The sequence below is a fragment of the Elephas maximus genome, chromosome 7, assembly GCF_024166365.1.
Source record: "Elephas maximus indicus isolate mEleMax1 chromosome 7, mEleMax1 primary haplotype, whole genome shotgun sequence".
NCBI lineage: Eukaryota > Metazoa > Chordata > Mammalia > Proboscidea > Elephantidae > Elephas > Elephas maximus.
The window spans coordinates 86666665-86683931 of record NC_064825.1 but is presented as its reverse complement, the minus strand read 5'-3'; the positions used below and the strand labels follow the sequence as shown (position 1 = coordinate 86683931).

General features: G+C 37.6%; 1 protein-coding gene across 11 annotated transcripts in view; it reads left to right on the top strand.

Moving 5' to 3' along the window:
- Window positions 1-17267, top strand: part of IMMP1L (inner mitochondrial membrane peptidase subunit 1) — a 96981-nt gene that overhangs the window by 38275 nt on the left and 41439 nt on the right. Inside the window, exon 3 of one of the 11 annotated variants that reach the window (XM_049890821.1) lies at window positions 10299-10359. The exons of 9 other annotated variants lie outside the window; for them this stretch is intronic. The gene's annotated coding sequence lies outside the window, so the exon portion shown is untranslated. Of the gene's footprint in view, window positions 1-10284; window positions 10360-17267 lie in introns of all 11 variants that reach the window. One more of the 11 variants, XM_049890822.1, reaches the window with a different exon arrangement.

The window sequence follows — 17267 nt, the reverse complement described above, 5'->3', positions numbered from 1 at the left end:
TATTTTATTTCAGCTAGAAAGACCGAGCTCTTTTTCGTCTGCACTGCATATTGCAGAGCACAGTCTTTCTATGGAAAACCAGGCGGCTGCATATGGATAGTCCCTTGATATCATTCACTTGCTGTGTAATCTTATTATGCAAAGTTCTAATCTTCACCTAGAATGAATGCCTCTGGGTCAGAATATAGTCATATCAGGGTTTTTGAGGTCATGTTTTGTGATCCTTAGCTTATTCTTCTAAGTAGGGCTGGGATTTAAACGGTATTCCCCAGACACTAGCAGAGATAGACAGCAGAACCTGCTGCCTTTTTGGAAGACAAGACCAACATGAGGTCCCTGGTAGGATTAAACTTGATTTGTAGCTGTAGGATTTTTTAACAGATGTATTATTGGACAGGGAATAGGGGGCCACCAGCACAGCAAAATTGAATCACGACTCGCATTCTCAGGGAGTTTGCTGCCTGCTCAAACAGCAGCTGCTTGTGGATTTGACTTCTTTCAGGTGAAGCGACTTCCAGTCATTTGGAAAGGATGGGATGAAAAGGAACCTTGGTGATAATTTTGATGTCTGCAAGATTTAGTACCAGTGTAATGGGATTATCGGTAACACCTTCACTGCAGAAAAAGCCACCTGGCGCTATAACTGGCAGCAACTGAGAACTAATCCTTTCCCATCTCTTGGATCTCATTCATGAAACTCAAAGCGATTTCTACCCTGCTAACTGTGATTAATTTTATAAACAACAATAACAAAAAATCAGGTGATCAAGGCAAAGAATATGCTTTTTATTAATTATAATATGTAGCCTTTTTATAAGTTGTGTACAACTTATAAATTATGTCAGAGCTATATAAACTATGTAAAATTAAAATTTATTAACTGCCCAAATGGAAGAGTGGGTTAGTAATGTCTGTTTATACTTTTACAGCTAAGAGTGATATAAAGTATTTACTACTGGTAAAGGTTCATATTTGCAATGATATATTAATTTAAATACTTTTGTGTTCTTTGGATATAAGGTCACTATTAATTAATCAAAATGTCTGTAGATATGAAGAATTGAAATAATTTGTTTTCTCATACATTTTACCTATTTGTCTGCTTTGATTCCAGCTGGTGAAACTTTTTTAGAAAACTAAAACATTTAATAGTCTACAAATATATAGACACTTATGTTTTTGATAATTAAAATAATACTGGCTCAAAATGCTGATAAAAGGCTCTTGGTGGAAGGAAATGTATGTTCTTAATATAGAAAAGTCCTAAAATGGTAATGTTAATACTGAGTGACTTATTTTTAAAAACCAGTGATTCTTTTTCAGGTTTTCTTAGCAGATCGGGGTTTAGTTCTTTGCTCTAGAATCAATGCATTAGTTAGTAATTGAGATTTGTTTTTTGGCATTTTATTTCAGCTAAAAACTTTATCAAGTACTTTGTTTTGAGGTGTTAATTATTTTAATATTCTTCTTTTACATGGTCCAGAATAAACTGAGAGAAAATGAAGTGAAATTATCCCATCAGTCACCCAAACAGTATGCAACATAACTGCCAAGACTAGAAAAGATAATTAGTGTTGTCAGTATTATGATCCTAGAGTACTTAATTTTAAAATATTTGTTCCTAGAACTTGATTTTTTCTCATTTTGTGATTTAGTAACTTTATACTTTTTAAAAATAGGTTATAAAACCTTAGTCTTAGTGTTTTTAAACTTTAAAATCTTAACTACATATAGATAGTGGAAATATGTTTTGAAATTTTAAGATGATTAAAATATCATTCATTTTATACATGGCACATTGATTTGCTGGTAGCCTCTGCTTATGTGTAATGTATTTTATCTTTACTCATATGAATCTTTATTAGAAGATCAATAAATAAAATATAACAAATTAAAGTTCTTTCCTCAAACCTGCCTAGCAAGCTTATTGCTCTTATTAGTGAGTTTTGGTTTGACTGGTTACAGCTTATTCTTTCCAAAATATGTTTCATTTGTTGCCACATTTTAAAGTTTAAATGAATGAATGAGAAAGCTTAACATTATTTACACTGAACTGAATTATGTTAATTTGTAAAGGATTTCTTTACCTTTCTATTTGTATTTTTACTACTTGAAAAAATGTTTATTTAAAACTCTACTTTGCCGTAAAAAATAGCTGTCTGTGAAATGAACTGAAATCTTTTTCTTATTATGATATAATAGTTGTATTTTAAAATTATTTGGTTTTTGTGTAAGTTTACATTATTTTGCCAGATATTTTTATTATCTGAGGATAACTTTATGATAGTGAATAGTATTTATTTATTTATTTATTTTAAGTAGCTTTCCTTTCAAAACAAAATTTGTCTCAAAGCTTTTGTTAAAGGTGGTTGCCGTTTACTTTTTTGCTTTCTGTTCAACTGTTTACTGAATGGCTGTTGAGATTTATTAGCTCTTAAGAGTTAATATTTTCCCCTCTATCCTAGACATCATTCTTATTTGATTAGAGGTTATTTACTTTGGGAATTCCCAAATAAACTCATCATAATTAAATTCAACATAAACATACAAGGTCTTCTCAATGGTATGCTTTCTTTTCAGATAGAGGTTACTTGAATTTAATACCTTATTGATAATTTATAAGAACTTTGGCTCATCTTAAAAAGCTACACAATACTAATTTAATTTGCTGCACAGGTGTCTCCCAAAGTTGAGGTCTTTTTTTAAACAGGTGAAATTAATTTTAATCATGTTATCATTTCAATGTGTAATATAAAAATTGATTGATATGTTATCTTTTTTTCTTGTACTAAGTCTTTGAAGTCTGGTTTGTATTTCACATTTTTATAGACATCTTAATACAGACTAGCCACACTTCAAGTGCCCATAACCCCAGATGTCTAGTGGGTGCTGTATTGGAAAGCCAATGTAAACCATTGTTACTGTGCCTTATCTCACTACTTCATAGTCTTCCCCTTAGAGCACCTGTTTCTCATAATCTTTGCTCTGACCACTAAGATCATTTCTCACTTTTCTGGATTATTTTAGCATGAACTACTATGCAAAGCTTTTCTCTACCCCTTTCCCTGCCATCATCTTTGAAAACTCTAATATTTGTGGTCTTATTATCTCTTAATGTCTTATCTCATTTCCAGTTAACCAGTTACCATCATCGTCATTCGTTGAACCTTATGATCACCCAAAATTCTCTTAAGCTCCCTAGTTCCTTTTTCTGACTATAGTTCTTATATATAAAGCATCCTGTAATTACCTATCATTGCACTAGTCATTTCAAGTTTTAAAAAAAAATTTTTTATTGTGCTTTAGTTGCAGGTTTACTGAGGAAATTAGTTTCTCATCAAACAGTTAATACACATACTGTTTTGTGACATTGGTTGCTAACACCATGACATGTCAACACTCCCCACTTCTTGATCTTGAGTTCCCTATTACCAGCTTTCCCATCCCCTCCTGCCTTCTCTGGGCTGGTGTGTCAGTTTAGTCTCATTTTGTTTTATGGGCCTGTCTGATATTTGGCTGAAGGGTGAAGGGTGAACCTCAGGAGTGACTTCAGTACTAAGTTAAAGCGTGTCTGGGGGCCATACGCTTGGGGTTTCTCCAGTCTCTGTCAGACCAGTAAGTCTGGTCTTTTTTTTTTGTGAGTTAAAATTTTGTTCCACATTTTTCTCCAGCTCTGTTTGGGACTCTCTATTGGTATCCCTATCAGAGCAGTCAGTGCTGGTAGCTGGGCACCATCTAGTTGTGCTGGACTCAGTCTGGTGGAGGCTGTGGTAGTTGTGGTCCATTGGTCCTTTGCACTAATCTTTCCCTTGTGTCTTGGGCTTTCTTCATTCTCCCTTGCTCCAGGATGGGGTGTAATCAGTGGAGTATCTTAGATGGCCACTTACAAGCTTTTAAGACCCCAGATGCTACTCACCAAAGTAGGATGTAGAGCATTTTCTTTATAAAATGTGTTATGGCAGTTGAGCTAGATGGCCCCCAAATCATGGTCCCCAGCCCAAGGGAGGTGTTTTTGGAGAGAAGAGAATGGGATATAGAGTGAAAGAAATGTTAATAGGAAATATAAGTCAGGTGTAACAAAAGAGCAGGATGGGAATCTTACAACATCCTGATTATTGAAGAGATGATGAACTTCTTTAATGTGTGGTTTATAAGACTTAATACCCCTCTAAAGGAAACATTAGTGGTTCGGTGGTAGAACTCTCACCTTCCATGTGAGAGACCTGGGTTCAATTCCTGCCCAGTGCACGTCATGCACAGCCACGACCTGTCAGTAGAAGCTTGCACATAGCTGTGATACTGAATAGGTTTCAGTGGAGCTTCCAGACTAAAGCGAACTAGGAAGAAAGGATTGGAGACCTCCTTCCAAAAATCAGCTAGAGAAAACCCTGTGGATCACAAGGGTCCGATTTGCAACCAATCATGGGGATCTCTCAGGACCAGGCAGCGTTTCATTCAGTTATGCATGGGATCATCATGAGTTGGAGGCTGACTTGATGGGAGCTAACAACAATGTCTGCCTAAAGGGTAGTGCATAAAGTAACTCAGCGACAGCTATCATAAGCTTATGCTAAGTCATATTTCTTCCTTTGAATTAATACCCTTCAATTATTCCTTGTACAACTTGTATATTATTCTGAAATAGATAGAAGGATCATATAGCAATTGGGTGATTATTAGTGGATGGAATGGGGTGGTTTGGGTATTCCACTGCTTGGAAACGGATTGTACTTATTGGCACTTGATTATATTAAAAGTGTCAACTGCTTATGTTTTTAAATATAAAATGTTTCCTTATTTGGAATATATCTGAAAAGTGAACTTTAGAAGAGAACATTGAATTAATTAAATTCATTGAAACATTAGCATTATAAGGTTTATTTGATAATGAAAATATATAGAATTATCCCAAAGTTAACGTAACATTTACTAAAAAATAATAAATGGTTAAATTTTGTCAAGTTTCTGAAAAGATTGAGTATGTCTCATTGGTATCAAATGGCAGCACAAAGACCTTATTAAACTTCCATCCTAGGAATTCAGTGAAAATACAGGTTCTGGGGCCCTGCTCCCAGAGATTCAAATTCATTAGCTCTATTGTGGGAGCCTGGGGATTTGTATTTTGAGTTTGGTTCCCAAGTTATTTTGATGCTGCAAACAGATTTAAAGCAGTATTCACTGCTTTAAACCTTAAAGTGATGGCAATTATTTTCCTCTGAGAATGAAACATTCTAGCAAAATAAACAGGTTTAAATAAAATCGTCACAGACGATGGGGATCAGAGCTCCTTGAATTTGGAGTCCTAAAAAATAAAACATTGCTTCTCCCCAAGTCTTACAGTAGATTTAACATGATAGGTTTCAACAGTTCATGAACAGCCTTGAAGGTAGTTGTAAAATGGCAGGAATTTGAATTATTTTGATGGAGAAGCTGCTGTGTGAGAGTGAATTATTTAGCTATTGAGCAGAGTACACTACTCAGCATCCACGTCTTAATGAGTCTTTGCTGTTCTCTACTTGTCACAGTAACTTCCATTCAGGGTCTGAAATGGACATGTATCTTTCAGTGACTTTATTTATATCATTATATAGTGAAAATGTATTTTGTATAAATATTTTTGAATTTGAGAATCACATAGATCTTGGGAATGTCAAAAATTTGTTGTCTTTTTCTTTTCCAAATGAAGGTAAATGTAGCAAAACCAATGTTGAAATTTATCTTCTGCTTGTCCATCTCCTCCTTTCTGCTCAGCTTTTCTTAGTGTGGATGCCTCTTTAAACGCTAATGTATTCTCTATCTCTGCTCTTCTTATCAAAACAGAAAAAAATATTTTTGATAGTAATTACTTATCTGACTGGTTGCTTAAGAATGAACGAATTTCTGTAAACTGGTGGTTTCAACCAGGATTGCCCTTTACATTAGTTTTCCTATTTCTGGAACAAAATGCTTTTTCTTCTTTTCAGACAAATTCCAGGCCTATACAATCAGGTGAGACTTTTATTTGGGGCTTGGAAATTCTGATATCACTCAAAATTTACTTCGATGGTTAGGTCTAAATAAATCAGGGTCTTAGCACTGGAGACCTATTCCTAGAAACTTCTGAAGATGCAAGAATTTCTAGTTTCTTTCCATCATCTACAGTTCACTGTGCCCAATCTTTTTAGCTGGTTTTAACCTCAGTCCAACATTTGTCTTTCCCCTGTGGCTCTGTACTGTCAGCTACCTCTTTTATACTTTCCACCAAATTTCTTTGTTTTAACTGAGAGGCAATATAGCGTAGTGGTAGACCTGAGAACCTGACTGCCTCAGTTTGAATCGTGGCTCTGCCACTTACGAACTGCTTGATTTTGAATAGTTTCTTAACCTCTCTGTCCCTCTGTCCGTCAGTTTATCTGTATAATGATGCCTAAGTTCTCATTAAATGAGTTCATATACGTAACGCACTTATAACAGTGCCTGGCACATAGTAGATCATGTGTTTGCTATTATTATTGTTATTGTTATTTTGGTTAGTATTTGAGGATTTTAATAAGTATTCAAGGAAACATTGTCACCTCCATCCACATTATATTTTCTAACTTTGTTAGAAAAGCCGTAGCACTTAACCACTACACCACCATGGTTTCCACTTTGTTAGAGGAAGAGATTTTTTAAGTTATGATGTAGAAAACTGTTGAAAGTGGGTATCAGCCTTACTCCCTTATGCCAGCACTATATGGAGTTTTACTGCATTTTGAACAAAGACTGTTAAAAGATTTCTGGAGAGGGCTATTCTACATTTTTTTTTTTTTTTGCTATATTATGTGACAGTCATACTTTTACACTTCTTTTCATCCTAACTTCTCTATTACTCATTTGATAGAGGATATAACTTCCCTTGTAAAGGAAATGTGATAGGGAATAAAAAGTAACACATTTTATTTCCTAGGTAGAGTTTTCCCCTCTGCACTTAAATCTCACTGCTTTCGCCCAACCTGCCTTTCAATTCTCTTACTTTCTGTTTGGCTGAGTCTAATCAACTCAATGGCAACTTTTTTTTTTTTTTTAATCTGCTATTAAGCCCATTTAGTGAATTTTTAATTACTGTATTTTATTATTCCATCTTTTATTCCTTTTTTTTTTTTAATGTTAATCAGTTATTTTAAAGTCTTTGTATGTTACATCAATATCTGAGTCACCTATTGGTCTGTTTCTGTTGTCTTTTTATTTTCCTCTTGGCTTTCAGTCATTTGGTTGTATTTTATAAAATGCTTTTAATCTTGATTGAATTAGATTAAAACTTATAATAACCCAATCAGTAGTGGGTCAAGGATTTGAAAGGAAAGGAGACATACAAACGGTCAATAAGCACATAAAAAGTAACCTTAACATCATTAGTTACTGTTGTTGTTGTGTGCTGTCAGATTGATTCTGACTCATGCCAACCCTATGTGACACAGTAGAATTGCCCTATAGGGCTTCCTAGGCTGTAATCTTTTACAAAAGCAGATTGCCAGGTCTTTTCTCCTGTGGAAGGGCTGGTACGTTTGAACTGCCAACCCTCACGTTACCGGCTGAGCTCTTAAGTGTTGTGCCACCAGGACTCCTTCATTAGTCACTAGGGAAATGCAAATCAAAAAACCATAAGATACCACTTCAGTAGAATGGCTGTAATAAAACACAAACAATAACAAGTGTTCATGAGGATGTGGAGAAATTGGAACACTCTCGCATTACTGGTGAAAATGGAAAATGTTGCAGCTGCTTTGGAAAACAGTTCGTTAGTTCTTCAAAAAGTTAAACATAGGGTTACCATAGATAAAGACAGCTAGATACCTGCGCGAGTCTACTCCTACTATGGCAACCTTATGTACAACAAAATGAAATGTTGCCTGGTCCTGCGTGATCCTCACAGTCTTTGGGATGTTCAAGTTCGTCATTATGGGCTATTATGCCAATTCATCCCACCATGGGCCTCCCTCACCCTCGGTGGCCTTCTGTTTCACCAAACGTGATGTCCTCTAGCAGTTGATCCCTCCTGATGACATGTCACAACAGGTGACTCAGACAATGTTCTGTTGTGATCTGTAAGATTTTTGTTGGCTAATTTTCAAAAATAGATCACCAGACCTTTCTTTCTGGTTTGTCTGAATCTGGAAGCTCCACTGAAACCTGTCTACCATTGGTAACCCTGCTGATATTCGAAATACAGGTGGCATAGCTCCTAGCATCACAGAAATATACAAGCTACCACAGTACAACAAACTGACAGATGGGTGGTGGAGAATTATCACAGGACCCAGCAATTCCACTCCTAGGTTGACACCCGAGAGAACTAAAACAATATGTCCACACAAAAACCTGTACATGAATAGCATCATTATTCGTAATAGCCAAAATGTGGAAACAACCCAGATTTAACTGAAGAATGGCTAAATAAAGTATTATATACAATGAAATATTTTTGAGCCCTAAAGAAAGGAATGAAGTACTAATACATGCTACAACATGGGTGAACTTAGAAAACTTTATGTTCAGTAAAATAAACCAGTCACAAAACATCATGTGTTATATGGTTCCACTTATATAAAATATCCAGAATAAGCAAATCCATAGAGATAGTAGATTAGTGGTTGCCAGGGGCTGGGAGGAGGGGGTATGGAGAGAAAGGGGCCTGGGGTTTCTTTCTGAGGTGATGAATATGTTCTGAAATTAGATAACGGTGATGGTTGTACAACCTTGTGAATATATAAAATCCACTGAGTTGTACACTTAAAAAGGTTGAATTTTATGGTATGTGGGTTTTATCTCAGTTTTTAGAAAAGGCCTGTCTACTCCACGGTTATAAAAAAAATTGTAGAGGCCCTAGATAATGCCGTCTTCCTAAATTAAGTTAGTTTTGTTGTTGTTTTTTTGTTTTGTTTTTTTCTCCTGGCAGACAGGTAGTGTATGAACAGGCCACTGGAATCCTGCCAGGGGATGGTATTATTCTTTGTTAAGGGTGGTCTGTTTCAGTTTTGACCTTATTCCTAGGCTGTGGCCGTAACTGAAAGACAAGACATATGCCAGGCCTAGACCACCTTGTTGGGACTTGAAGTCCAACCTCTGTCTCCCTAACTTTGCGTGCTTGCTAGCAGCTCTGCTGAGGTCTCTAGTCTATCAGTTGCGGCTTTCTGCTGCAATTCTGGGAGTTTCACCCTGCTCAGGTGGCAGTTTGAGAGTTGGCAGGTCTAAAAGGGAGATTGCATGCAGACTTTGTGTTCTTTTCCTTATGGTTCCTTTCTGTAATTTTTACCCTCACATGCCAGCTACTTTGACAGCCAGAACTTCCAACTTCTACCTCAGGCAAATGGGACTGACGTTTTCTTTTAAGACTTTTATTTTCCTGTCCTGTAAATTGGCCCATTCCATCAGGGGAAGGACCAGGTGAATATGGAGGCCACCTTATGACCTTCCCTTCTCTCAGGTCCTTGCCCTTCAAATCTTGCCTACATTGGTGACTTTTAATAGTTATTATGTGTATTTTACCCAGGTTTTATACTTTTTGTTGTTTTCATCAATAAGTTTAGTCTTATATAAGCTATTCTCTCACTGGTAGTATTGAAGTCCCCCTCTTGCCTTCCTGACTTTAATATTCGGTCATTTCCAATATCTCTGTTTCCCTCTCTGTCATCAGTAGTGTCTCATCATTAACATCTCTTTCCCCATTGGATTGTTCCGATTGTCTCACTGTGTTTCTGTGTTTCCATGTTTTAAAAGATATACTTAACTATTACTTTGCCCCATCCTCAACTAGAGCAATTTTGTACCGATGGGACACTTGGCAATATTTGGAGACATTTTTGTTTGTCACAGCTGCTTATACAGATAGATTCCTTTTTTTTTTTTTTTTCCTGTTTTCAAACTTTCACTTGCTTTTTCATCCTTTTTTTGTTTGCTTTTATTTTTTGAATATGTAAACTCAGAAGTCTCATTCCTTTCCCTGTAGCTTCCATACTCTTCTTATCCCCCTCCTTATAAATGTAAACATTTTCATTATTTTCTGGTTTATTTTTCCTTTTTTTTTTTTTTTTTTTAGCAGTTCTTATTTTCCCTTCTTTCCCTTTTTTGTCCCCAGACTGGTAACATACTATACATACTCTTTTGTACCTTGCTTTTATGAGTTAATTTTTTTTTTTTTTTTAATCAGTTTTGGAAAGTTCTCTGTCAGTATTTCTTCAAAATATTGCTTCTGGAATGGTTGTGCTGAGTTCCCATATTTTAATCAACCTGTTTACTATGGATAGGCATTTGAATTGTTTACAGTTTTGCTATTTCAGATGATGCTAATTTGAAGAACTTTCTACACTGTGGTGTGTGACTCTTAGAGTTATCTTCTAGGTAAGTTTCTAAAAGTAGGATTGTTTAGTCACAGAATAAATGCATAGTCAAATTACCCTCCTTAGAGGTTGCAGTATTTTGCACACTTGTTAGCAATGCGTAATATGCCTGTTTATGAGAACCCTTTTGTAACGTCACACACTGTGAACTTCCACATGGTAAAGGTTGTTTTTTTAGCATGTGGTCTGTTGTATCATCAGGGACCCTATGGAAAATAGATGGCACACTTGAATTAGGAAAATTCAAGGAGGGTTTATTTACAGAGACAGACTGCAAAGTTGTGGGCAGGAAATAGGGGAGTTACTAGTGATGGTAAAGGAACTAGCATCAGTGGAGCTGTTATCACTACTATGCCTAAAGGGACTAGGGGAATGAGAAATTACAGCAACCGATTCCTGTAGAGCAGACAGACTGACTTTAGAGACACAGGGACCTTTGGTCAAGAGACATAACCAGCCTCAGAAGACTGGGAGGGAGTCAGAGAATACATAACCTTTTCTTATTTCCTTCTTTTCTTCTTTGGAGCTCTTGCTGACGTCCAGGCAAAGGGCACAAGAGTTTTTTGATATAGTTCATACATGGGTCAAGTTTCCAAGGACAGACAGCAGTGTGCAGAAGGGTAGAAAGTACAGCCGAAGGTGCAAACAGGGTATGCACATGTAGGTTCACAGACCCTTTGGAATAGCTGTAAACTACAGGTTTGGAGCCACTGTCTTAATCTCTTTTGCTAGTAGATCTTCCGAGTGCCAGCAGTGTCTGTGATTTATATCTTATATGAATGCTACTTTCCACTCTGAGTTTTCTCATCAGAAAAAAAACTCAACTCTTATTCTCTATTTTAATGCTATTTCTTAACAGTAGTCCTTATTATACTTTAAAAATATAAGGCCAAATGGTCCTTATCCCTCACCTTCCTCTCCAAATAGCTTCAGAGTCTCTTTTCACGTTAAGAGACAAACATTCAAAGTAAGTTTAGATACTTCAAACTCTGTTTATTTGATAATATCTCTAGGGAAGAAACTGTCTGTTAACTTGTTCTAATTATTCTCATCTGTTGATTTTATAATTTTATGACACAGTTTCATCATGCACATTGTATTTGGTGTTGGGCATTGAGTAATAAAAAATGCTTTGTGGCCTCATGCACTTTTTAGTGGGAGTTAATTACATGCCTTCTTACTAAAATCAGAACCATTATATAGTTATGGCATCTTTGTATTTTTAAGAAATTTTTGCCACGTGACGATTTACATGATTTAGCCAAGTAGTGATTAAAAATGATTTAGATTTTGAAGGTTACTGAGTGATTTACACTCTGATTTCAGCTTTTATCTGTCTTAACAACATTTTCATGGTAATTGCCATATGTTTCCTCTTACAACATATGCCCTCTCTAAAATCATTTTCATTTGAAAATGTAAAATCAATTTCACTGCTTTTTAGAATTTATTCTCATGGATTGCATTTCTGAAGTTACACTTTAGAACTTACTCCCCCCCCCCCCCCCCCCCCGTTTTTCTCTGATTTTATAGTTGGAGCAAAGTAGTTGTTGTTAGGGCCATTGAGTTGGTTCTGACTCATAGCGCACCTGTGTACAACCTTACAAAACTCTGCCCGATCTTGCACCATTCTCACAATCATTGCTGTGTTTGAGCCCATTGTTGCAGCTACCGTTTCAGCCCATCTCCTTCAGCGTCTTCCTTTCTTTTGCCGATCGCCTCTTTTACCAAGCATGATGTCCTTGTCCAGTGACTGGTCCCTCTTGATAATATGTGCAAAGTACGAGAGGTGAAGTTTTGCCATCCTTGATTCTAAGGAACATTCTGGCTGTACTTCTTCCAAGACAAATTTGTTCATTCTTCCAGCAGTCTGTGGTATATTCGATATTCTTTGCCAACACCATAATTCAAAGGCATCAATTCTTCTTCAGTATTACTTATTCGTTGTCCAGCTTTCATATGCATGTGAGGTGATTGAAAATACTATGGCTTGGGTCCGGCACACCTTAGTCTGCAAAGTGACACCTTTGCTTTTTAACAATTGAAATTGTTTTTTTGCTGCAGATTTGCCTGATGCAGTGCATCCTTTGATTTCTTGACTGCTGATTCCATGGCCGTTGATTATGGATGCAAGTAAAATAAAATCCTTGACAACTTCAATCTTTGCTCCGTTTATCATGATGTTGCTTACTGGTCCAGTTGTGAGGGCTTTGATTTTCTTTATATTGAGTTATAATCCCTACTGAAAGCTGTAGTCTTTGATATTCATCAGTACGTACTTCACATCTTTGTCGCTTTCACCAAGCAAGGTTGTATCATCTGCATATCTCAGGTTGTTACTGAGTCTTCCTCCAACCCTGAAGCTGTATTCTTCTTCATATTGTCCAGTTATTCATATTACTTGCTCAGCATACAGACCGAATAAGTATGGTGAAAGTATACAACCCTGATACACATGTTTCCTGACTTTAAACCATGCAGTATCCCCCTGTTCTGTTCAAACGACTGCCTCTTGGTCTATGTACAGATACCACATGAGCACAATTAAGTGTTCTGGAATTCCCATTCTTCACAGTGTTATCCATAATTTGTTACAATCCACACTCGAATGCCTTTGCATGGTCAATAAGACACAGGCGAACATTTTTCTCGTATTCTCTTCTTTCAGCCAGGTCATTCTGACATCAGCAACAATATCCCTCATTTCGTTTCCTCTTCTCAATCTGGCTTGAATTTCTGCCAGTTGCCTGTTGATGCACTGCTGCAACTATTTTTGAATTACCTTAGGGAAATTTTATTTGTGTGCGATATTAATATTGTTAAATAATTTCTACATTCCGTTAGATCACCTTTCTTTGGAATGGGCATAGATATGAATCTCTTCAATTAGGTTGGCCAGGTAGTTGTCTTCTAAATTTCTTACCATAGACTAGTGCTACATGTGTTTGTTGAAACATCTCAATTGATATTCCGTCAATTCCTGGAGCCTTGTTTTTAGCCAGTGCCTTCAGTGCAGCTTGGACTTCTTCCTTCAGTATGATTGGTCCTTGATCATAGGCTAGCTCCTGAAATGGTTGTATGTCGACCAGTTCTTTTTGGATAGCGACTGTATTTCTTCCATCATCTCTTGATGCTTCTGGGGTCATTCAATATTTTGCCCATAGAATCCTTCCATATTGCAACTTGAGGCTTGAATGTTTTCTTTAGTTCTTTCAGCTTGAGAAATGCCAAGCGTGTTTTTTCATTTTGGTTTTCTAACTCCAGGTCTTTGCACATGTCATTATAAGACTTTACTTTGTCTTCTCGAGCCACCTTTTGAAATGTTCTGTTCAGCTCTTTTACTTCACCGCTTGTTCAGGAGCAAATTTCAGTCTCTTCTGACATCCATTTTGGTCTTTTCTTTCTTTCCTGTCTTTTTAATGATCTTTTGCTTTCTTCATGTGTGATGTCCTTGATGCCATCCCACAACTTGTCTGATCTTCAGTCATTCATGTTCAATGCATCCAATCTATTTTTTACATGGTCTTTAAATTCAGGTGAGATATGCTCAAGGCAGTAAAGTAGATGGTCAGCGAAAAAGAGAGAGATCCTCAATGAGATGGGTTGACACAGTGGCTGTAACAGTGGACTCAAGCATAACGATTGTGATGATGATACAGGACAGGGCAGTGTTTCATTTTATTGCACATAGGGTCACTATGAGTTGGAGCTGACTGACTCTACAGCACCTAACAGCTATACTACTCAAAGTTGTACTTTGGCTCTTGTGGACTTGTTTTAATTTTTTTAAGCTTCAATTTGAATTTGCATATGAGCAATTGGAGCCCTGCAGTTGCAGTGGTTAAGAGCTATGGCTGCTAACTAAAAAGGTCAGCAGTTCAAACCCACCAGCTGCTCCTTGGAAACCCTATGCAAATAACGTGTGCTTTCTGCATTTGTTTACCAACCATGCTCCCCTACCCCATGAAATATTTTCATAAGCGCTGCTATGCCAATTTTTTTTACATGTTGCTGTAAAAAAATTAGCATAAAGCACTTATGAAAATACCTTGAGTGGGGAGGGTGCGGTTGGCAAACTAACATAGAAGGGGATTCGTAGTTTGTGTAAAAATATGGTAATTTTTTGACGAAATGCCAGGCTGTTTTCCAAAGTAACCGTAGAATTCTTTTTATATGTTGCTGGATTTGACTTACTAGTATTTTATTGAGGGTTTTTATATCTATGTTTTACATCTTATTAGAGATATCAGTCTGTAGTTTTCTTGCTTGCCTTTTATTAGGTTAATACTGGACTCATAGAATGAATAGGAAGTGTTCCCCTGTCTTAGTTGTCTAGTGCTGCTAAAACAGAAATACCACAAGTGGATGGCTTTATCAAACGAAAGTTTATCCTCTCACAGTCTAGGAGGCTAGAAGTCTGAATTCAGGGTGCTAGCTCCAGGGCAAGGCTCTCTCTCTCTCTCTGATGGCTCTGTAGAAAAGTCCTTGCCATCTATCTTACCTTGATCTAGGATCTTCTCTGCATAGGAAACCTGGGTCCAAAGGATGTGTTCTCCCAACACTGCTTTCTTGGTGGTATGAAGTCCTCCTGTCTCTCTGCTCGCTTCTCTCTTATATCACAAAAGAGATTGGTTTAAGCACAAGCCAGTCTTGTATATTGAGCCCTGCCTCATTAACATAACTGCTGCTAATCCTGTTTTATTAACATCATAGAAATAGGATTTACAACACATAGGAAAATCGCATCAGATGACAAAATGGCAGATAATCATACAATACTGGGAATCATGACACAGCCAATTTGACAAATATTTTTGGAGGACACAATTCAATCTCTGACATTCCATCCTTTGGCCCCTAAAAATCATGTCCTTGCCACGTGTAAAACACATTCACCCCATTATATCATAGCAGAAGCCTTAAATCTATTCCAAGTCCAAAATCCAAAAATTCTTCCTCATCTGTGATATCTAGAATACAAGTTATTGACTTCCACAGTACAAAGGTGGAACAGGTATAAACAAGACATTTCTATTACAAATGGGAGAAATTGGAGGGAAAGAAGGGGTAACAAGCAACAAACAGGTCAGCCTAACACATTACATTAGCCCTCAATGCTTTGAAAATAATCTTGTTCTTTGAGACCATTTACACAATGGCCGTGCCTTCCAGGCTCTAGGTACTGGCCACACTCTCTGGATTCTGAGTGTAGGCCGCTCAGCCCTGGGCTTCAGCTCTGCCTTCTAAGCCCATTGAGATGGCAACTTTGCTCCCTCGGCTTTGGGTGCACTATTCTCGTAGTCCTTCTGAGTGGCAACTCCACCCTTAGAAACTCCAGAGGTCATGGGTGAAGCCCTTTGAGACCCCAGAGGTTGTGGCCATACCCTTTGAGACTGAGGCAGCTCAGCTTCCTGTGTTCCTTGTCTCTTCAGCTTTTGCTTCCTGGTTCCTTGGCCTCTTGGCTCCTCAGGCCTCACTACCCACATCTGCCCTGCTGGGGCAAGTGTTCCAAAGCTCTGTAGCTCCATCGATAAGTGCCTGGAGGCACCGCACTCCGCCAGTAAACTTCAGCTGGAAGGCTCTCAGCTTTCTTGCTCTGTGGGTCAGCAAGTCCAGCTCCACCGATAAGTGCTTAGAGGCACTCCACTCCACCAGGAAGCCTCCTGTGCAAAGGCACTAAGCTCTCTGTGAGTCAACTCCAGCTCTGTGTCACGCTCGTCCCCTGGTTCTGCTGCTGCTGGTTATCTGCTGTTTCTCGCGGTCTGCGCTGTCTCCAGTATAACAGCTCTCCTCATTTCCTTCTGAGTCCTCTATCCATTCACAGTTTCAAGACTGCTTCACATGCTAGGTATCTGTTAGAGCAGCACCCCACTCCCCGTACCAAATTCTGTCTTAGTTATCTAGTGCTGTTGTAACGGAAATACCACAAGTGGATGGCTTTATCAAGCAGAAGTTTATTCTCTCATAGCCTAGTAGGCTAGAAGTCTGAATTCAGGGTGCCAGCTCCAGGGGAAGGTTCTGTCTCTATCAAATCTGTAGGAAAGTCCTTGTCATCAGTCTTCCCTCAATCTAGGGGCTTCTCTGTGCAGGAACATCTGGTCCAAAGGACATGCTTTGCTCCCAGCACTGCATTCTTGGACCCCTTGTCTCTCTGTTCACTTCTCTTTTTCATATCTCAGAAGAAATTGGCTTAAAACACAGTCCAGTCTTGTAGGTTGAGTTCTTCCTCATTAACTTAACTGCTGCTAATCCCATGTCATTAACATAGAGATAGGATTTATAACACATAGTAAAATCACATCAGATGACAAAATGGTGGACATAGCCAAGCTGACAGATATTTTGAGGGGACACAATTCAATCTGTGACTTCCCCCGTCTTCTGTTTTTTTGGGGGGGGATAATTTGTACTGATACCAGTTTTTCTTTAAATGTTGGTGGAACTCAGCAGTGGAGCCATCTTGGTCTGGGTTTTTCTTTGTGTGTAGCTTTTGGTTACTAATCTCTTCGCTTCTTATAGGTCAGTTCAGATTGTCTGTTTGAGTTAGTTTCAATAATGTGTGTATTTCTTGGAATTTGTCCATTTTGTAGAAGTTATCCAATTTGTTGTTGGAGACTTGTTCATTGTTGTTTTTAGTTGCTGTCAAGTCAGTTCCAACTCAGAGACCCTGTGTACAATGAACTTGTTCATAGTCCTACTACTTGTTCCTGGCATTCCTTTATAATCCTTTCTATTTCTGTAAGGTCAGTATCAGTGTCCCTTCTTTCGTTTTCTAATTATGATAATTTGAATCATCTTTCTTTTTTTCTTGCTCATTCTAGCTAAAGGTTTGTTAATTTTGTTGATCTTATCAAAAAACCACCTTTTGGTTACATTGATTTCCTCTATTGTTTTTGTATTTTCTATTTT